Source organism: Schistocerca americana, chromosome 3, assembly GCF_021461395.2.
Source record: "Schistocerca americana isolate TAMUIC-IGC-003095 chromosome 3, iqSchAmer2.1, whole genome shotgun sequence".
In the NCBI taxonomy this organism is placed as follows: Eukaryota; Metazoa; Arthropoda; class Insecta; order Orthoptera; family Acrididae; genus Schistocerca; species Schistocerca americana.
The window spans coordinates 686,371,830-686,394,839 of record NC_060121.1 but is presented as its reverse complement, the minus strand read 5'-3'; positions in this window follow the sequence as shown (position 1 = coordinate 686,394,839).

Here is a 23,010-nt window from a genome sequence, read left to right as displayed (position 1 = left end):
AAGTTAGACACAGTGGAACAAAATCTTAAAAAGTTAGACACAATGGAACAAAAGTTAGACATCACACTTGAACAAACACGTGAAGATTTAACTACTGAGTTACATAACATTGAATCGAAATGTCAAAAAGTCTGTAATGACGTAAAAACACAAATTTGTGAGCATTTTCAACCTATTTTTTTGCGGCATGAAAATGCATTACAGAATCACGAAGCAGCCATAAAAGAACTGCAAACCGTTGTTCATGAAAATCTTGAGACCTTGTGGGCTAAAATTGACTCAGTTGCATCTACCGATTCGGTTACGCAACTTGCAAAAACTCAGGAAAACTTAAAGGACACAGTAGATTCGATTTCACCACAAATGGACACTCTGAAACTTGGTTCAGAAAAACACACTGAGGATATGTGTTCACTATCGGAGAAAGTAGCCGAACTTTCGGATCAGGTCACTAACTTATCTACAAAGGTAGATGATGATCTGAATGACACAAGACCTGTAGCCTTCACTGACACAGAAGAGTATGAACAAATTAGAAAATTCAAACAGAATCAAAATCAAATCAATACACAGTACAAAAGAGAAATCCGGGAAGTACAAGATCAGCTGACACAGGTAATACAAGAATTACGTATTTCAGAGGATACTCGCGCCCCAATACGTGAAGAGGGACACAGAAATACGGAACAGCCACAAAATAATAACACAGGGCATTTCTGAAGTTATGAAAGAAATTGGCAATGTGCACCGAATTTTTAGATGGAACGGCCGACACGACCTAACAATGACCGATATGCGACTCGCCGACACGATGATTTTGACTATAAGCTGTACATTACTACACGTAAATTCAAAACATTTAAGAATTCTGGCAACGACATTCATCCACAAGCATGGCTCCATCAATTCTCGCATTGTTTTCCTCCCAACTGGTTGTTAGAACACAGATTAGAATTTATGTGTGGCTACTTGGAGAATGAACCAGCTGTAAGAATGCGATCGGTCATTCACGATTGCCACAGTGAAGGAGAGTTTTACCATGCCTTCCTCTCAGCATATTGGTCTCAAGCCACACAAGACCGAGTAAAACATAGCATCATAATGATGAAACGTTTCGAACAATCTGAATTTTCCAGTCTTATGAAATATTTTGAAGACATGTTGCATAAGAATCAGTATCTTTCAAACCCATACAGCCCCTCAGAACTCATCCACATTTGCTTAATCAAACTGCCTGAACATTTACGACATATTATTTTGGCAGGACGTTGCAAAGACGACATTGAAGCATTTCAGGGACTCTTACAAGAATTAGAAATTGACACAGACAGTCGCCGGATGCGAAAACAGGAAAACAATCACTACAGGTCACATACGTCACAATTCCGTGATGACAGAAACAATAACTGGACACGAAAAGGCTATTCTTACAACGCAAATCGTGACCAAAACAGACACCACCCATAAGACAACCGCTGGCAGAGTAATAATAGTTACAGAGAAAGATCACATTTCCGTAGTAATGACTATCACAGAGACAATCAGAGAAACAGACAATATGGGAACCAAAACAATTATTATCAAGGGAGGCAGAATAACTTCAGACGCAACAGTTCGGCGCACAGTTACGATTCAGGGAGAAACTCTCCACCACGTGACGGACAAGGAAGAAACTACGGAATCTGCCAACATGACGACAGACGATATATTCGTAACGACAGACCTGAATTGCATCAGAACTGGCGGGATTCAAACAGAGCAGGGCCCTCTCGTCACGGTGAATTGGTAGAAGTTAGGTCTCCTAATCCCAATAACAACGCGCGCCAACAAAGAGACAGAGAATGAGTCGCGCCGCAGGCACCCACGTGCGCCAGCTGGCTCAGAGAAAAATAACATAGACGCTAACCTTGAGAAAAATTCCAGTATTCTTTACCGACGTATACCGCATGACAATTGCATTCAAGTTCAAACTCTGAGTACTATGAAGAGTAAAGGTTTACACCAGATTTCACATGTAAAACCGTTTATTGAAAGATAATCTGCTTTTTAACTTTGTCTTTGCCATATAACTTTTCACTTCACGTTTCTAGTATGCTTTGTCAGACTTAAGAAACTGTTAACATGCAACAATGTTTGAAGTTAAATATCCAGTCTAGAACCTAGGGAGCATTTTTAAACAGAAATTACGAATGCATTGTTATAGTGAACAGACGACACAGTGTTGTATTTGTACATTCTTGCTTGTTAGTTGCACGATTACGTAACGACTATCAGGCTTACATACTTAGGACACATACTGGTACTGCTAATGAGATTTTAATGCAACATTTTGGTTTATTTGAAAATACATTCTTGGTTTAAAGTACTTTCTGTGAGATACCAGACGACACAGTGGTTAGTTTAAGTGACAACTACACGGTTTTATCACGACGCTACTCGTGAGTGACAATTTACAATGTTGCTTTTGCGGTGTTTCTGTTTTATATCTGCACACTTTTCTGTTCTATTCTGGAAAGTAAAACAGGTTTTAGTAGTAACTTTTGTGGTATAGCTACAATGAGACTGCCTTTTCCGTAGCACAACAATACGTTACAGCACAGTACTTTCCTCATCACGGCAATAAGCGTAATAACTAAGACATTTATACGCAAAGCATTGCACTTTTGTGTATTATGAGGTAAGTACATTGACTTCTGCAGAACTTAGCTTTCGGAGGACGATAACTACGATACTTCCACACAGATTATGTTGCAACAAGACGCACATTTAGCGCTATAGTACATGTATTTGAGTGATTAATTTTGTACTTAAAACATTTATTTTTAAAGATTTTTGAATTACAAAGAAAGTTTTCCATGATACATTTCATTCCATTGCTGTAATCTGTAACACCTGAGGGTATAATTACATTAATCCTCAGGGGGGTACAGGCTTACTTTGTGTACCATGTGTGTGGCAACCACAAGGAACCCTAACTAATATGGTATTTGCTTATACAACTTTACACATCGGTACCATATTTCTCTAACACACAAATTACACAGCTATCTGATCATTTAACTGAGAGATAAACATTTTTTTACTACATCAGTGACACATGTTTACGCAATACACAGTTGGGTAACTTCACACTTATGAAACTGTATTTTGTCTGTACTTTGTAAACTGTTCATATTTTTTCGGAATCATTGTGATACTATGAGAGCTTTGAATGATGTATTTGGTATGGGATCATGATTTTTAAAGTACGTTTGAGGTAGATGACACTATTGAAATGAGCAGAGAATTTTTTTTAGGTTTTGAAATTATTTGCAGAAAGCTACGACGTTTTTGAGAGTTGACTGAGATGTTATGATATTATTACGATGACGATGTGTATTATGCTGTTGGGGTATGTTTATGATTAATAAGATGATGATACTGTATATGAGGAGTTTGATTATGCTACGTATTTCTTATGATGAAATACTGAAGGAGTGTCGACGAATAAGGTAAGGAATAATGAGTAGTGTTTAGGGACTCTGGTTTGTGAAAAAGGTTGTTGGAAAGCAAGATTCGTACTTTAAGAGTTATGAAATGTGTGTAAATGCGTGAATATATCACAATGCCGGCGAAAATTTTTTGGACACTGTTATATTTGTAGGGTTTTGTTTCTACACATTTGCAACGCAAATTCTCGAACCGTGAAATTTTGTGTGTGAGACTGTCACAGTAGCGGAAAATGCTGTCGTAAATATTTCCGTAAGAAAGTTAAGTGACCACCTGCACATAATGCGTCGTGGGCAGGCAGCTGTGTCAGACGCCGGGAGAACAAGTCATTAGTGAGTGCCTCATCAGAAGCACAGGTAGAAAAAAAAGAAAGGGGAGGCCATTGGCCTCGCTATTGACATTTCCTTGTTGAAAGCATACTGTGGAGCTCGTAATTTATGATATTTACTAAAATGCCTAATGAAATGATTAGAAACATTTTACATCTATTGTCTTTGTAGTTAAGAGATTGCTCATTTTGTTTAATATCTGGTTTCCAGCTGTGTTGCAGCATTGGTTTTATAAAATAAACTTAAATGCATCGGCGAATGTGAACACTTTCTGTCAACAGATTTATTAAATAATTATTTTCTGATCCACATTCTTCGAAAAAGGAGCTCTTGGAATGGAGAGAACAATAAGAAGGGACTAGTAACAGCAACTGCATCTATAATTTTCTTTTCAAGTACTTGGTAATTTCCTTTGTAGAATAATTTGTGGTGCACCACTTTAATTACATAGACATTAAGATGTGAATATACATTTCCCTTATCTTCATTGTTGTTTTTACTGTAATATTTTTTCTGCTTGAGCTATGTCATGTTCAGATATAAGCTGCTGTTTGCCAGGCATAGTGCTACTGAACTTTAATTTGTGTTACTCTGCTAAGCCAGATTTATTCTTTTTGTTTGCTGCGCATTGCCTCATATTAGTTGTAATGTTGAATTGCTTGGTAATTTAGATTTACTGTAGCTTGCTTTGCGATTTTCCATTTTTTTTATTGCTGTTTATATTAATTGTTTTATGTGCTGCTGCATTGCCTCGTCCCTTAGTTTAGCATCTGAGCTCAGTAGATTTAAGTTAGCTTAAGAGGGGGTAGACTATATAAGAAACTGACTATGGAGAATAGGTAAAGAATGCATTGCGAAGTTATATGAAAAAGATTTGGGCCCAAATGAGTATTGTACAATCAGAAATAATTACTTTGAAAGAAATATGAACAGAATACCGAAAGCAGGCTTAGATAGGACTTTTTGGGAATAATGATGAACAAAGGGAGATCTCCATGCAAAATACTGCAGTAAAACAAACCCTGTCCTTTCCCTTTTGTGTTATCCCACTATATGTTTGTGTACCCTTGTGTATTTGTTTTCTTCCTGTCTCTGTGTACTGTTTCATAGAACTTTTTTCTCTTCTAATACTAAGTTACATTCACTATGATGAGGAATACTGTTATCCTCAAATACAATTGGCATTAATAATGTGTTATTTACTTTGTAAAGATGTTTAGACATTATTTATTCTGTTTTGTGTTAATGCTAATGTGTGAAGTTGATGTTTCGAAAGTTATTCTGAGCTTTTATGTATGTACTCATGTCACAATTCCTGTAACACTGACGTATATGTCTATTTCTATTCTTTTGTAACGCCTGTTTTACTACAAATGTTATCTGTATTGTTATGTTCTTTAATGATGTATTTTGTACCTTTGTAATTGTATTCTCATGTTATAAAATTGTAATTGACACCAGTTCATCTTATTATTAACTTGTAAGTTACATTTCACTGCACACGTTTCTGTTGGTCATAGTATATGGACAATATGTGAGAAGTAGGGACTGTTAGTGTTTGCACGTGTGTTAATAATTCAGCAAGGGACTGGATAACAGCATTGTTGGTTCTAAGGACAGTTCCGAAAACTTTGTGAGTGCACAAGTGGTGGTTTATGGACTTGCTATATTATCCACAAGACTCTTCAATGGTGATTGTGCACCTGCACAGTCACAACAGATGGCTGCTGGCTATCTCTACAAGGACTACAGTGGGTCTACATCTTGATGATCCACCAATACCATTATTTCTACAAGGACTGCAGTGGGTCTGCACCTCTGGTGGCCCACCAATACCGTAATCTCTACCAGGACTACAGTGGGTCTGCTCTGTGATGACCTACCTACCAATATTCTTCAAAACTTCGACTGACTCTGCTGTGGGTTTGCTCTGTTGTGGCCCATTACCTGTCTGCATGTCGAGAGTCTGCACTGTCTTTCCGTTGGAAGGACAACACTACTTCTTCAAGATTGCATGGAAATCCACTACTTCTGTGTGCATTTTCTTTTACTGCTCAGACTTTGAGAAAAACACTGCAATTTTACTGTGACGAATGATGAGGACTGTCTTTATGGACTGTGAGAAATTTTTAGCTTTTGACCAACATTGTATCAATAAGTGTGTGCATTTGATTTCTTTGTTATTGTAATTATGAAAAATTTTTTTCAAATCTGTATTGGCCACTGCCCAATCCAATTTGTAAAATTTTTTGTGGGGAGCATGGGGGCTATGTAAGTAGGCTGTTTAGGTTTTTTTATTGGTAACGCCACCTCTGTATGAAAATCACTGGCTGTGCTGTGTGCAGTCTGTGGCTGGTTGGCATTGTTGTAATACTCGCCATTGTAGTGTTGGACAGCGGCAGCTGGATGTGAACAGCGCGTAGCGTTGCGCAGTTGGAGGTGAGCCGCCAGCAGTGGTGGATGTGGGGCGAGAGATGGCGGAGTTTTGAAATTTGTCATGAACTGTTATATTTATATATGATGATATCAAGGTAAATACATTGTTTGTTCTCTATTAATATCTTTCATTTGCTAACTATCCCTATCAGTAGTTAGTGCCTTCAGTAGTTTGAATCTTTTATTTAGCTGGCAGTAGTGGCGCTCGCTGTATTGCAGTAACTTGAGTAGCGAAGATTTTTGTGAGGTAAGTGATTTGTGAAAGGTATAGTTTACTGTTAGTCAGGGCCCATTCTTTCGTAGGGAATTTTGAAAGTCAGATTGCGTTGCGCTAAAAATATTGTGTGTCAGTTTAAGCACAGTCACGTATAATTGTTCAAAGGGGACGTTTCAATGGTATGTAAGCACTATTGGTATAAATAAGGACTGTTGCTTAAGTCAGCCCCGAATTGAAAGTAAGACAGATAAGCAACACAGTTTCTGTCTTCATTTTTGGGGTTTTCAAATTTGTCTTTGAGAATTTCCCATTTTGTAAAACAGTTATACGGGGACTTACAACGTTTATGTTCCTTCACTTCCTCTTGTAACAACAACGACTCTGTGCTATTGTACATATAAGTAATTCTGTTCATCTGATTTTACGATGAACCTGTGTCACTGATGTTCTGATTTCATTTCTTTTTGTTTCATGCCATTATGTTAAGAAAACTGTATATAAGTTTCAATGTGAATGTTAATGTTTATGTCTAATGTCAAGTAATATTGTAATATAACTGAAATGTAACAAATGTTGAAACTGTTGTAAGATGTTTTAAATTGTAACGGTGATTCTGGTCCATACGTAGGCAATGTGTTTGGATATGTAGAATGAAAATCCTCGGGTGAATACGCGGTCTGCCAGGAAGCGGTGAAAGGTGGATGGCAGGCGAGCACGGGAAAATGCGCACGGGCACTGCACGGCACAACGGGCACAGTAGTAGTTGGAGTTTGGCACTGGTTTGAGCAACACCTTCTGGAGCGAGGAGGCTCTCCTGGAAGACATAGCTTCACTGAGCTTCGGATATGCCGTTCAAACACCCACACAGTATGGAAAAATTCCATAGGCACTAAATGGAAAAGTATTGCGACGCTAAGAAGAATTAATGCGCCGATACGTCAAGAGCCATAGCTGTACTTGTATGTGTGCTCTGTGCCTCGTCATCTCGCCGCCCGCCAACCGCCCCATCGATACTAGCAGGTTGAAACTTTTAGTACTGTTTTCGTATGGATCAGAGAGTGACGTGTGTTTGTTTGGTGCAATAATAACCTAAATTTTACCAGAACTTTTCCATCATTTATTTATCCTCACAACTAACGTAGACAGGGTCCTTTGCAAACGTCGTGCAACCCGAGTGCCCCGAAATGAAAATTAAAAATTGTGTTAATAATAATTATTTGCAGAAGTAGCTGTGTTAGAATGGTGTTTAAAGGAATGTTTTGTTAATGAACCAGTAAATGAATAGCGAAGATCTAACGAAGTCGAAAGATAACTTTAGTATTGATATAGTAATGAAGTTTATTATTTCGAGACAGATTTAAAAGCGTTTAAATGAGCAGTAAATAAGATGAAAAGAGTAGTAACTTATATACTGGAAATCTTGAATGAATAATAAATTCAGTAATCATTTTTTTTTAAATACAGTGATCATAACAGTTTCAGGGTCCCCCCCTCATTCATTAGAATTCTGAAGTGTTCTAAATTGGTTTGACCAGTAAAAGTTAAAGTCAATATGAAAGTAAAAATTTATCAGTGTTTTGTCTTTATGAAAACTGACATTTTGTGTGTGACATGAGAGTACAATTTCTAGGGTAACCTATGCCCGATTTTAATCAGATTAATAGACAGTATAAAGTTTTGTAGTAAACATTACAGTGTAGTGTTATGTATTCATGATTCTCCATATCAGTACAGAACGTGAAACTATCAGATTTTCTGGTTCTAAAATTCTACCATATTATGCAGTGTTACAACTTGCTGTTTTGCATGAATATATACCAACTTGTACAGGGAAGAGACTCAGTTAATGCCTAATTACGCTGGCAACCGTATTATTGCCACATTGGTAGCATCTTCTAGTTTCCTTTTGATCCATCCTGACGTGTGATTACATTTCGAACTTACTTGACGGATCATTGTTATTACAGAGTGGGTGTAAGTCTGATTTGCCACCATTCAGGTACACGTGGTCGATACCTATGCGAAAATCCTTTCTCATAAGGTGAATCCCGCTCAGTCACCATAGCACAGGCTTTAACGAGTGCTGTGTCACGGGAGTTACACTCTTCTTTAGTGATGAGCAATTTTGAATTTGAGTTATCGATTACATAATTTCTGCTACTCCTTTTGCTTTCATTTTTCCTCAGTTTACTCCCTAACCATAGTGTGTCCTGTTTAGACTGTTTATTCAGTTAACAAGGCCTGTAGTTCTTCTTCAGTTTCACTGAGGTCAGCTTGTAATCAGCGAGTCCTTTCATTCATAACCCACTCCTGAACTGTAATTACTCCTTCAGTGTATACGTTGGAGTGTAGAGGCAAGACGTTATACCCATGTCTTCTAACCTTCCTAATCCGAACGCTTCATTCTTCTCTTCCGTTCTTATTTCCCCTTCCCCCTTTTTGGATCATGTATATACATTCTGTATTATCTATTATTTTGTGTTACCTATCTTTTGCTATAGCTTACCTCTGTTTTCCTATGGATTTCCAAGGTTTTTCAGCATTTGGCGAACAGTTTTTTAGACTGACAAGAACACTTACATTATCAAACGCAACACCAGAACTGCACCTCTTTTGCTTTTACCTTTCCTAAACAGATCCTCAGTTTCAAACTTCTGATGTTCTGTGTATTATTCTTGTCAGAAGCTTGGATGCATGAGCTAACAGCCGAGTCTGTGAAATTTCTTGCACTATTTTCCCTTTCTATCTTCGGGATTCTATACGGATAAAGACCCAGATTTTACAAACCATCTTGAACAATTTTTGGGTTGACACTTCTGCCAATGATTTTAGAAATTTCGTCATAAAGTTACGCCTCCTCCTTATTCGATAACAGAACTTGGAAAGCTCAATTTAACTCTTAGTCTAGTTCTGGATTTCCTACCTCTTCCATAGAGGCGCTCATTTTTCTCCTGTCACATCAGACAGCTCCTTCCATTTGTAGACGGCCGCACTGTTCTGTCCCCTAGGCATTAAACAGAAGAATTTCTTTTGCACTCTTAATGTTGCTACCTTTGATGCAATTTCGCGGGAGACCGTTATACCTTTTCTGTAGACTGAATCAGCACTCCCGACGAGCATTTCTTTTTCGATTTTTTCAACATTTCCTCTTCTTGTGTTTCAAACCTAAGTGACTTACACTGTTGTGTTACTGTCTTTGCTTACGTGTTTGTACTTCTTCCGTCGATAAATTGAAGTATTTTTTTCGTTATCCGAAATTTCTTCGCAGTTTCCTTCCTTATGCTATATTAGTCTGTCCAACTTCTGTGTTTGCAGATTTTATATATATACATATATATATATATATATATATATATATATATATATATATACTAAGATGGTATCTGTTATTTCGTACATGATACTATCTTAGTATATATATAGTTAAGGCTCACTGGCCACTTGACCATCTTCTTCTTCTGTGCGAATGCACAAAGTGCCCGAACTCTTACGGGAATCGGCAACGCGCCGCGAGTAATGAGTATAAAGGGCGGGGGCACTACGAATGTAGTGCGGGACAATACGTTGAGAATGTGGGTTTCGCAGGAGGCGTGCCAGAGATCAATCGCTGGAGTCACGCTATCCTGTGTCCTCGGTGGCTCAGATGTATAGGCGTCTGCCATGTAAGCAGGAGATCCTGGGTTCGAGTCCCGGTCGGGACACACATTTTCATCTGTCCCCGTTGACGTATGTCAACGCCTGTAAGCAGCTAAGGGTGTTCATTTAATTGCAATTTGATTTTAGAGATGTCCATTCGTCTTCAGCTGAACGCTGTCTACAAACTTAGATAATTTCAAGCGTCTCTCTTCATTCCTCAATACTCCAGTATCCACCTTCGTTCTGCATTAATTCTTCCAGACGATTCTCTTAAATATTCGCCCTATAGTTTATTATACTAAATTGTGATCAGAGTCTACATCGGCTCCTGGGAACACCTTTCAATGCAATATGTGCCTTGGATTCTCTGCTCAGCTGAAATCGTCCCCTGTTTCCATGACTTTTACAAATGCACTTCCTCTTCGTTTTGTTTTTGAACAGTGTATTAGCTATTACTGTCTGTAATTTATTGCAGAACTCCTTTCTCATTCCTACTACCATGCCCATATTCTACTTTACCTCAGTTTTGCATACCTTCCACTATTACTGTAATCCATTTGAATAATTAAGTTTTCATCACCCTTTTCATGCTGAATTACAATTACAATTTCAATGTCCTCATAGAACGTATATGAGGCTCTTTTTGTTCTTGGCCTGTGATGTCGACATCTATACCTGAAAAACTGTTATTGGCGTTGGTTTGCTGTCTTTTCTGATGAGAATAATCCCATCACTTAACTGTTCACAGCAGCTCACTTTCTGCCCTACCTTTCTGTCCATGACAAGTCGAATTCCTATCACAAGAATTTTCTGTCGCTGTTGATATTACCCTGCATACGCATGACGAGTAATCCTTATCTTCTTTGCACTTCATTTCACTTTAACGCACTATAGCTAGACTTTCTGAGATCAGAACAGGAGATAAATCCAGAATATTTTCACAATGGAGAGAACATCATGAGACCTTGTCAATTACAGGGCACAGATCCTGTGGACACTCATTAAGTGTGTTTAATGCAATAATTTACATTGCCTTCCGACTCGTGATGCGTGACTCTTCACCCCTGTAGAGGTAGTTTTCCACATCAAGAGCAAGAAGCTGCCACGAACATCTGTACGTTCTTCTGGCCTCTCTGACAGTGTATTTGTCAGAATGGGGGTCACTCCTTACACTGACAGTCTTCTGTCACCATGGACGGTGAATTTTATTCAAAATTTAATCAGTGGTCAAGGCCCAAGGCTTTTATTACTAGTCGAAGACCCTACCCCTGTACCACGGTGACTCGTAATATAACAGGAACACCAAAACGACTCGAGGGGACACATACTTATTAGTGTACGAATTATAATACTGTAGTCCAAATAAGTACAAATGCTCATGGGATTTGTACTTAATGGCGTGGGCTGTCTAAATAACAATGGAGCGCAAATTCGTTGTAGGCAAGACGGAAAAAATCCTTGTTTGTTTTGCAACTGCATCATTTTGAAGTGTTGAGATGTAGCGTCGTGAACCTGACTAAATGGGAACAGTACCTCGTGTTCCTTCGAACGAGACTGTACCTGGCTGGTAGCCACAGGATGTGCCACAGGGTTGAAGAATTGTGCCATTACCCAGCGCTTAGCCTACACCAGGCACGTCACATATATTGCTGCTGTTCATGGAGACGTTTCTCTCCCACGTTTAGGTATCCCGTATGAAAGCAGTTATTAGCTGAGGAAGTGGGCAGTGGTAAATCGAAGTCTGAGATTAAAGTCACTACTCAATCTTCTGCTGTAAGATCTGAAAACGACATGGCCGGTTGAGAGGAAACTGACACCTGTTGAAATGAGTGCTAGCATATTTAGTTCAGAATACTGCTCAGTGATAAAGCCAGAGAAGTAGATGATGGGTACCGGAAGAGGGGCGCAACAGCATGACTGGGCGCTACGCAGTAGTGGAAATAGCGAGAGAATGCCCCTGACAGAGAAGTAATACTACGCAGGATGGCTGAAGTAAGGAAGACATCAGTAAGTCGACACAGGCGGCGAAAGCTTTCTGCACTAAATACTGATGTTAGACAATAATATGGAACTGAGGAAGAAGTACCTGAACAATGAAACGAAACATTGTTGACAGTGAATCATGGAACATCAACATTTGGAGAAGGAAAAGTAAACAGAAACATTTGAAATGAATTTTAAAAATTATGTGGACAGATAAAATAGAAAATGAAGAATTACTGAAAAGACTAGAAGAGGACAGAAACCTGGGATACCCTCAGCAGAAGAACAAGATAGTTGGACCTCTGCTACGACATCCTTGGACCTCTGCTACGACATCCATGGCGCTTCAAGATGCAGTAGAGGGGCGAAAAACAGAGGGGACTGAAAGAGACTGTTTGAATCAGATTGCAGACGACGTCAGGTGTAGTGGTTACATACAGACGAAAACATTAGCACTAGGTAGAAGAAGATGGAAGCCAGTATCAAACCAGTCGACAGACTGATGAATTACGAAATTTCACAACTGTATTCAAAGTCCCCAGGCGACTCCCTGTAATCGGCGCGCAAAGGCGAATGCCCGTAGTGGACTCAGAACAAAGTACAGTCGACCGGCTGAATTTCTTCCCCGTGTTTGGGACCCACATCTACGTCACCAACTCGCGTTGCGAAACCAAAAAAATCAGCTATAGATATCTACGTTAATTTGCCATTTACGTTCCAAGGGACAGTAGTTAACTGTCGGTATACTACACAACGCACATGACTTTATTAATAATAAGTAAAACAATTTTTGTCGGATATTGCGCAGTCTGGTGTATCGTTCGTTGCAACTTCTTCGCACTTCAGACTCAGTAAATTTCATGTAAAGTATCAGCTCTTTTCTTTTGTGTTCCTGATGTCTTAAAGGCATAGAAGGTAAGATCAGCACAGTATTTAGCTCATGAAACTTTCCGCTACTTGAGCACTGAAATTCACGCTGTATAGCGTTCACGAGACGAGGTGTACGCTATCGCGCGTTCCTTTTTAATGAGGCTTTCAGTTGAAATGTAAAATATGTAAGACACGAACCACTTCAGTTTCAGGTCTAAGTTGAAAGGCCTTCTTTCGTCATCTTCCGCTTCTTCTATGCAGGAGTTCTTCGTAGTAGTTTACTTACACTGCAGTATATTACTCAGATGCAACGGAAAGTAAAACAGTAACCATGACAGAAGATTGGTTTGAACAGGTGCTCTAGTGGCAAGAGCCTCGATCCTGTTGGAGATGATATCCTCCTTTGATATACCTGTCTGAGGCCTCCATAGATTTAACGAACCTTTAGATAGTCAAGAAAGGAGATCTATATCAGAGATAGTCAAGGAATGGAGATCGATATCTTAATGTTACGCAGCAGCTTTAAATATTAGCTTGTTGGAACAAAACTACCAATAATCCTGACAGCCAATTTCTGTTGGTTACGATTATCTTTATATCACCTATAATCCTTAGTACTCCAGCATTTCAGCCGCTAACAAAAGACATTGACACGCTATGTACAGGGGATAGGCAAAATAATATAATCACCTGTACTTACTTGGGACTGGTTTATTAATAAGGTGTTGGACCCCATTTTCCCGTAATACAGCTGCGATTCTTCTTGGAATACTGGCATATAATTATAGTATAGTATCCAGTGGAATGTTATGCCACTCTTCGATCAGAACCTCTTCTAACTCCTGTAGTGACGAGGGAGGCGGAAATCTGCTCCAGAGTCTGCGCTCCAATATCGCCCACAAGGGTTCGAAAATGTTCAAGTCCGCGGACTGTGCTCGCCAGAGAAAACACTGCAGTTCTGTTGCATGATCTTCATACCACGATTGTACTGTCCTGGCTGTGTGAATGAGTGCATCATCGTCCTGAAATATGACTTACTGCTGGGGAACCGCATTTGAATCATGAGGTGCACATGATCACCTAAAATGTTCGCATAATCGTTGGCTGTAACACGGTGTTTGAGAGTAAATATGAGACCAGCAGAATATCATGGTATGGCTGCCCACACCATCACGCTTCCACCTCCATGCTTAACCGTTGGAGCCAAGCAATCAGGATTGTAGGCTTCTTTTGGCGTTCTGCTGACGTAAACCCGGCCCGATGTTGGAAATAAAGAAAACGTTGAATCGTCGGACCACATGACGTGTTACCACTGATCAGCCGTCCGGGATTTATGCCCGTGACACCATGTTTTAGCTTCTTTGCGTTGGTTGTCGTCACTAATGGTTTCGGTATAGCAGCTCGTCCATGAATATTCGCTTTACAGAGTCCTCGGCGGATAATGTCGATAGATACGGGGTCTCGAAGATAGCTGCTGTCATTTTAGCAGCCGTAGTTTTCTGTTGTTATGACACAATTCGTGTTTGCGTATGACGAACTCTGTCATTTAGTTTTGATTTGCGCCCACTGTTACGTTTACACGATGACGTCTTTCCATGTTTTGTGTAGGCTGTTATGAGTGTTGAAGCAGTTGCTCCCGAAACATTTGGTAAGTTGGCCGTCTTAATTGCTGATGCTATAGCCAATCGGGCGCCCACAATCTGCCTTTTTTGGAACTCTGTTAGGTCTTTCATTGCACGTCGACCTCGGCTTCTGAAGGCAAATATGATGTGTGCACTACTCATAAACAACCTGCACTGATGCCTAGTCCGTACTGATAATATATCATCATTTTTACTTCACCGTCTGGAAGTCTGGTAACGATACTGATTCACATAAGAGGCAGGTTCTGTTTTCGTACTTGCGTCCAAGTACATTCAACCGTTGATTTTGCTTAAAGAAGGTAATTACACTAGCGGTGGTAGTTGATTTTACGCTTTCAACATGCCCTGGCTTGAAAGGACTGACATTTATTGATTTCTCCAGATTTTCTGGTTGTACTGAGTCGGTTATTTAATAGCTAGATTTTTCATGATATCTGATTTTTTCTTAATGAGCAAGGTCTTGGTGTTATGTGTGAGATATAAACCGCCATTCTAGGCTGATAAAGTTAAAGTTTTAAAAATATTCCCTCGCCATTCAAACCATTTTATTGGTGCTGTTATCTTATTTTTGAATTGGGGTAACTTGAGCCAAGTACTGTATCGTAAATTTATAAGTAAACAAGAGTGCACTAACTGGAATATATACGGCAAAAGTTCCTGTCCTGACGACTTACTAATGTCTTTGGAAGATATATCTAAAATTTGATGTCGTTGTTTCAGAGGGACATTTGTTGCGTTCCACTCCAAGTATCCCAAGGCTTGTTTGTTTAAAGTCAGTCATTCCGGAATTAGTGGTTCTCCTTTGAAGCCGGGACTTGACAGTTTTGTGTTCGTAAATTTTCGTACTGCCTATCCTCCTGTTTGCCTTGGTCTGTCGTTTTAGGAGGAAAACTGATTCTCGATTCACGTAATTGCGGAAACATCGTCTGCTTACGCTACAGTTGTTACGATGTTCCTAAGAACCGTTTAATTCAGGTATTACCTTTCTCATGGCAGCTAACAAGAAGCTGCATGACTATTTTAAAAAAAAATTACTCCTTGTTAATGTGTATCTGAGCTCCTCTAGAGCTCCTAGTCCAGACCGTGAAAGCCCAAGGGATGTGTCTACCGGCCGCCATGTCATCCTCTGCCATGTGGCTGCAGTATGGAGAGGCATCGGGTCAGCATACTGAAATCCCGGCCGTTCCACCGACTATCCGGACCACGTAATGTACTTCCTCTCCTCGCTAATCATCATAAGGTTACGGGTTTTTATTAATTTTTCTTTAATTAATCTCGATTTCGGTTTCTAAATGTTTTATTTATAATCTGTAGGAATCTTTCACATTAGTATAGCGGAAGCAATATTGTTTTGGTTTTTGGCGCATTTGTAAATATTGTTTTTTTTTCGGGTACACCTACAGTTTTATGGTGAGTAAAATTCTGTATAATTTTTAAAATTATTTATATTCATATATGGACGGTTAAGTCATGCGTCCTAAAAAATAACACAGTTATTGTGATTGAATGGTTTACAATAGGTTTTACAGTTGCGTCCTAAAATAAACAAAGTTTTTGTGATTACATACATTCTACTTTCTTCACTAAAAGCTCCTCTTAACATGTTATAACTCAGAGGTTTGATTTTCTTTTGCGATCCATGCTGATCCGTGCACTGAACTAAACACAAGATGGCGGATACATTTGTTTACGTCGGCTGCTGGTTTGATGTATCAAGAATGTGAAATGTGTAGAGATATATCTGACTTCTGGAGTTATTGCAAAGATACTTCTCTGTAATACAGATAATGTTATAGAGAGAGATGCTGGTACTAGCTGATCATGTCATCCCAAGCAAGGGTAATGCTCAACAGAATGGGAAAAGTGCCTTTGTACACTGAAGATAAACTACAAGAACTAAAAGAAATCAAACTAAAGCCGCAACGATGGTTACAACTCTGACACCGTCAGTAAATGAAAATTGAAGCTCCAGAACTAATTACTATAAGGTAATACATTTCAATAGTTTTTACGACAGATGTATCACGTAAAATATTAAAAGAATATGTTATCCTATTGCAGCTAGTTTTCCAGTTATTTCACGTATTTTCATTTTGTCATATACTGACGTTTACTATGTTGTGGGCCCAACGGAACCTAAAACCATCACTAAACTTGACAATAGAATTTAAAAAAGTGCGATAAAGAAGATAGTTCTAAGTCCAAATCATACAGCACTTTAGCACAAATAGCTCCTCAAAACTTTGTGGAATATATCTGCACATCATTCACTGGTAAAGTGTCATATCCGATTACAAACTTGTTCTGTGCCAATAATATCGAATCAGTTTCTCAATAAAGAACAAAATGGAAGCCAAAACTGTTTACAACGTAAATTTAAAAACTGAAGAATAGCACAGGTCTGACATTCATACGCAGAATTGTTTCCTGTGCCCTAAATTTTACGATGGCCAAACTGTCAGGTGCTACAACGAATGCAGGCTAAACAACCTAAATAAGTAAACTTTCTGTACTCACTTGGCCCAACACAAAAAAACAGAGATAAGCATTGAAGAAAATTTAGAGATATTACATTTTACTTTAAAAAAGAGTACAGATGAATCTGTTAGAGAAATTCGAAAAATACAACCATATTCACAATAAACCTGACTGCATATTGAATGCTCAACCAGAATTGAAAAAAAAAAAAAAAACTAAAAGTACCTTCAAAATGTCATACAACTTCTGCAATTTGTAGTGATGGGAATTATAATTAATTTCACAGTGGGAAAATTCTACGTTGGTCATTATCAGCATATTTCAGACCTAAATAATTAAATGAATAACTGTATAAAATTATCTGTACTATAAAGTAGTATATTTCCAAAAACTCCACAAGTGTGTAATATCTCTATACATATCATGTTCTTTGAGACATCAAACCAGCAGCCGATGTAAACAAATGTATTCGCCATCATGTATTTAGTTCAGTTCATGGATCATAAAACAAAATCAAATCTCTGTCTTAATATATGTAAAGGAGAGATTTTTCATGAAGTAATTACAATGTATATAACTTTTTTTATAATTTAGGACGCAACTTTAAAATCGTTTGTATACCATTAAATCACGAAAACTTTGTTGTATTTTCGGGCACAAATACAAAACTTGCAAAGAAGTCAACGCTACCATCAAAGCACTTGGGGCTGGCTGCAGTATTTCCTACAGTGTAATGTAATTTTTCAGTCGAGCACCATTTTGTACCTTGATATGTATCATGATCTAACGTGGAACACATGATATTTGCAAAGTACTGAGTTTATTTGAAATCTTAACGATTTTCCATTGAAAATGAAAATTTGGTTGGTTACGAAAGTTCCTATTACCGAATCTTTTTAACTTGGAACTGGTTTTGATAACACTTCTTCTTGATTTGATTTCACTTACTGGTTACCATTATGCCGCAGATTAATAACGTAAAATGTGATCTATTAAATTCAGTATAGAGAAGTTTGCTGGAGCGCCAGCGTATTTGCGACTACCTCGCCTTCGCGCTCTTATCTTTGCTCGTGGCGCGTACTGAGTCTTGGCTGCCTTATCTTTGCCGGAGGAGTTAACTGGAGACTCTCGCGAAGAGCGTGGACAGTTGGCGTTCGATGTTACCTGAGGCCGGAGTGCGCTTGTAGTGGAGCGGGAACCGACCACGTGCATGGGGCAGCTTGGTGGCGAGCCTTTCCTGCCGCCTGTGGGGAGGCTCGTTGCTGCCTTGGGCTGCGTGCTGCTGGTTCCGGACACGGCTGTCTACGGCCATCCGCTGCCTTATTGCCGCCTGCTGTACCCGACGCAAGCCATATCGGACGTCCAGCGAAAAGTTAAGTGAGATTGTACTTAGGGCATGTGTGTGAAGGTGTAGAGGGCTGCTACCTCACTTCTGGTAACTGTAAGCGCATGGGTTCAAAATGGTTCAAATGGCTCTGAGAACTATGGGACTTAACTACTGTGGTCATCAGTCCCCTAGAACTACTTAAACCTAACTAACCTAAGGACATCACACACATCCATGCCCGAGGCAGGATTCGAACCTGCGACCGTAGCAGTCGCGCGGTTCCGGACTGCGCGCCTAGAACCGCCAGACCACCGCGGCCGGCTGGAAGCGCATAGGTGTTACCATGGAAGTGAAGGTGTGCCTATGGAGTTTAAGGGAGGTGTTAAATATTAATATAATGCACGAGCGTGCTTCTTCCAACTCGTGGGAAATTGTTGTTTGATATAATACGTAATCAGCTGCAAGGCCGTAATCTGTTTATGAAATATGCTGCATTCGAGTATTTGGTGGCCTTAGTGCAGTGAGCCCCAGTAAGGCTTATAATGAAATTTTCAGAATTGTGCTCGTTACGGTTTTCACTGAACAGTGGGGCATAAGAGCTCACGTAATTTAATTGTGACTAATGTTGCAGTGTCCACTGGCCTTGCTGGTAATTGTAATTTTTTTTTAAATATCTTAAGAGCAGGCTATTCTCCTTAAGGTTATTGATAAGATTTGCGCTGTTGGTTTTACCTTGCCTGTGTAGTTCATTCGTAGTGGGGCGAAGTCAGTGTGCGTCTTATTAGTGAATAATTTAACCTGTTATTTGATATCTTTTGGTGGTTGTTTACATTGTCCATGCGGACCTGCTCTGTGCGCTTCTTAAATGTTACAGCTGGCTGGCTGGTGTTTTGGAGTAAGCGCTACCTTTCCACCCATGGGTATCAGGGCTGTGAAATCCTGTGTAGCGGGAGATGACTACGGGTCGAAGCTTGAGAAGTGGGTCTTCTACGAACTGCCGCCTTCCGCCTTTCGCCTTGGCTTCTCCAAGTTAAGTTTTCGTTCTGCCTTCGAGCGACCTGGCGTCACTCCTGGTTAATTAATTCTGGCGCTAATTATATTTACTTGGGTATTTTTATATTTATTAAACCCTGTCTCAAGCGCAACAGACAACTGTGAAAGGTTGTTGCTGTGCTATTCTTAGTAAGACTTTGCGCTGACTAATTATGTTACTGGGCCTTGGAGCCGAAGTTTGGAACCTTAGTAAGCCTTAGTTATATTGATTGACTCTTGAGTGTGAAACAAGTGCCTTTATTAATTCCACCCTGCTGTTTATTGGGTGCATCTCTTGCAGGTTGTTGTTATTTAGGTAAATGTTTCTGAGAACATCAGTTCTCAGTGTCCGAAGACTGGTTAGAAATATTGTGTGTCTTAATTTAAGCCATCAGGCGCATAATTGTCAGTGATTTTAAAATTTTCTTATATATGAGGTAGACTTTGTTTCATAAAAAGACATCGGTAGCAGATTCACTAAATTCTTGTGACTTACTATTCTTATTTCCTAAAGTAATCGAGATTAAGATGTTGTTGTTTTAAAGGAAATTGTTGATATGATTTTTAAATAAAACGAGTGATAGCAAAAGGTGTCCAGTCCTTCCTATTGTTTCCATATTCCCTAGTAGAGGAACGTTTCACAAGTATTACAACACTTTTCATTTTGTATAAAATATTTGTTAATTGCTATATGACCACGTTGTACCTTGGAAATGTTTTTCAAATTTGGAACAACCTTACTTTTCTGTATTAATTTTAGTAATTTCATAGAAAGACTGCAACAAAAGTGAATGCCATCATTCAGAAATGGAATAAGAAATTATATTAAACCTCTATTATGGGGATGCCTGGAAGCCAAAAAGTGCTCCCCTACTACATGCAGCTTATTGAAATTTGACCACAACTGCATAAGGAGGTAACAGTGACACTGTGCCCATTGTGTATGTAAGAACAAGAAGAAGAGAGGGTGGTACCGGAAGTTCCCTCCAACACACACCGTAAGAAGAATATAAATGAAGATGTGCGTAAGAAAAACTTACATACGCATTCTCATTCAGAAATCTCATTTTAATAATGGGTATTTTTGAGAAGGCAGTGTTACTCCTTGTGTAAGAAAGAAAATGTCTACCAGCACATGTCGCAATACAACAGCGACAGGACTGTGGCCTATAAAACGTACTGTTTAGCGTTCCACGATACTGCTTCTCGGGTTGGTCGTGACCCAGTGACAGTCATACGAACAGAGAACTGATGGGCTTAGGAGCCATATAGTCAATGCAATGCTAGATCTCAACACTCCTACACGACGAACGCCATAGAGAAGTGACATACAATGTCAGAATTCACTCAGAATTTATTATTCCAAGAGTGCATATGGAGTACATGAAATGATTGCCTTTAGAGATCAATAGCATAGGCGGTTCTGAGATACCAGTTATTGACCTATGCTGAAACAGCCGTATTAGTATGTGGTGTAGCCTGTATTGGTGCAGGTGCTGACTCTGGCATCAACTCGATCGTGCAGATGCTAAAAATTGCCCTGGGACACGTTATGTCACTCGTGCTAAACCTTTCCACGTAGTTCTGAAAAGTTGTTGGTTGGCAAGTCGTACGAGGCACTTCTCGTCCCACCCTTACCAAGATGTACTCGAATGGAGACAAGTCCGGATATCGTGGTGGTCAGGGAAGTTGCCGCACTTCTTGCAGAGCACGCTGAGTTTTATGGGAAATGTGTGGGCGAGCATTATCCTGTTGGAACAAAACATCACCTCATTGTTGCAAGAACGGAAAAAGAATGGGTTCAACAATATCCTGCACGTACCGAAGGCTGGTTAGCGTCCCCTCCAGAAACACCAAAAGTGAACGAGAGTTGCAGTTTGTCGCACTCCAGACCATAAAGCGGTTATTACACAACGATCCGCCGGGAACGGTACTGGTCTACCGCAACAGCTATTTAGCGCTCGAACGAGTGAACTACGAAAATTAGCAGACACATTATCCGCGCGCCAGAAAAGAGAGCAGTTCTAAACTGCCATCAGTCCGCACATGTGCAGAAGGAGATACCGCAGTGCTTTCCGTTTGTTATTTGCTTATTGATCGATGGCTAGCTGCTAACTTCAGATTTTCATGTTCGGGATTTTCCGTGTTTTTTTCAGTAAGTAGGTTTTCATAAATGCAGAAAAAACATTTTTTTGCCAGTAGACTTTCTTTTATCCTACCTGATTGTAAAACCATCATTTCTTTTGATTACTTCGTATTATAGAAACGAAATGGAGTAAAGAGGCGTTTAAGCGTCTTAATTGAGGTATACTGGCAATCATTTCTTTCTGAGTAATAAGCATTTAACGTAACACGGTGATTTTCGATTTGTATCGTAGCTTACGAAAGTTCATGTTTCATTTGATTTCATGTCTTGCTTTATTTCAGCATGCCAGAAAAGAAAAACTGGCAGTGATGCCGAGAAAGTCCGTGCAGTTTCACCCAGTGCAACAGACGACGACTGCAAAACTCTGAGTAGCACACTGCACATTGCATTCCATTTTCCAAACTTGGAAAAATAACACAAATGCACCTTTAAGTATTGGTCCTTTAATGCATTGCAATTGCAGTGCATACACCCACAACAACTTTTTAAAAGGTGGGCTGTGCTGTTCTGTAGCTAAAAGACACTCTTAAAAGATTCACCAGTTGCCACGAAACGTAATGTTACAACCAGCCTGCAACATACCGAGGCATGTACTGGTATTTTATCAGTGATCTAGGCTGGTATGATCACAAAACATATAAACATATGAATTAATTCTTACTTTCGAGGCCGGCTGGAATGGCCGAGCGGTTCTGGGCGCTTCAGTCTGGAGCTGCGCGACCGCTATGGTCGCAGGTTAGAATCCTGCCTCGGGCATGGATGTGTGTGATGTCCTTAGGTTAGTTAGGTTTAAGTAGTTCTATGTTCTAGGGGACTGATGACCTCAGATGTTAAGTCCCATAGTGCTCAGAGCCAGTTGAACCATTTTTACTTTCGAGAAGGTGAGATAGCCTCCCTCATGACTGTGTCACACTTGCTAATTCCATCTTCCATTATAGACAGCAGCTTCTCGAAACAGGGTATGTCCATCCTCAAGAAGTTTCAGAATTCTTGCGGATCTTCGGGCCTCAGTTCTTTCACAAGCAATATAATCCCCTGCCTGCGTTCCTTCTTTTAAGAATGTGTCTGGCTTTTCGTTTTCGTCATCGTTCTGCCCTAATCCGAAGATTTACTGTCGTTGCCAGGGCAACAGCTCCAAAAACAGTGGGTCCTCCATGCGCAAAATGTAAATTTAGATACACATGTACCTGTGTAACCAAGCGTAGTAATATGAAACTAAATGTTGAGTCTGTAATTCGGACAGTAGCAACCTACATAATAGAATAACAATTACTTAGTAAATAATGATAAAAACAATTTCTTATTAAACAGGAACCTTGAAGTCACATAAATAATTTGAACGAATGACGTTCCAATATGTCACACGGTCTCCCTTGTGTTTCGCGCGGTAGAACGAACGATTTTGCAAGAGATAAGACGGTTCT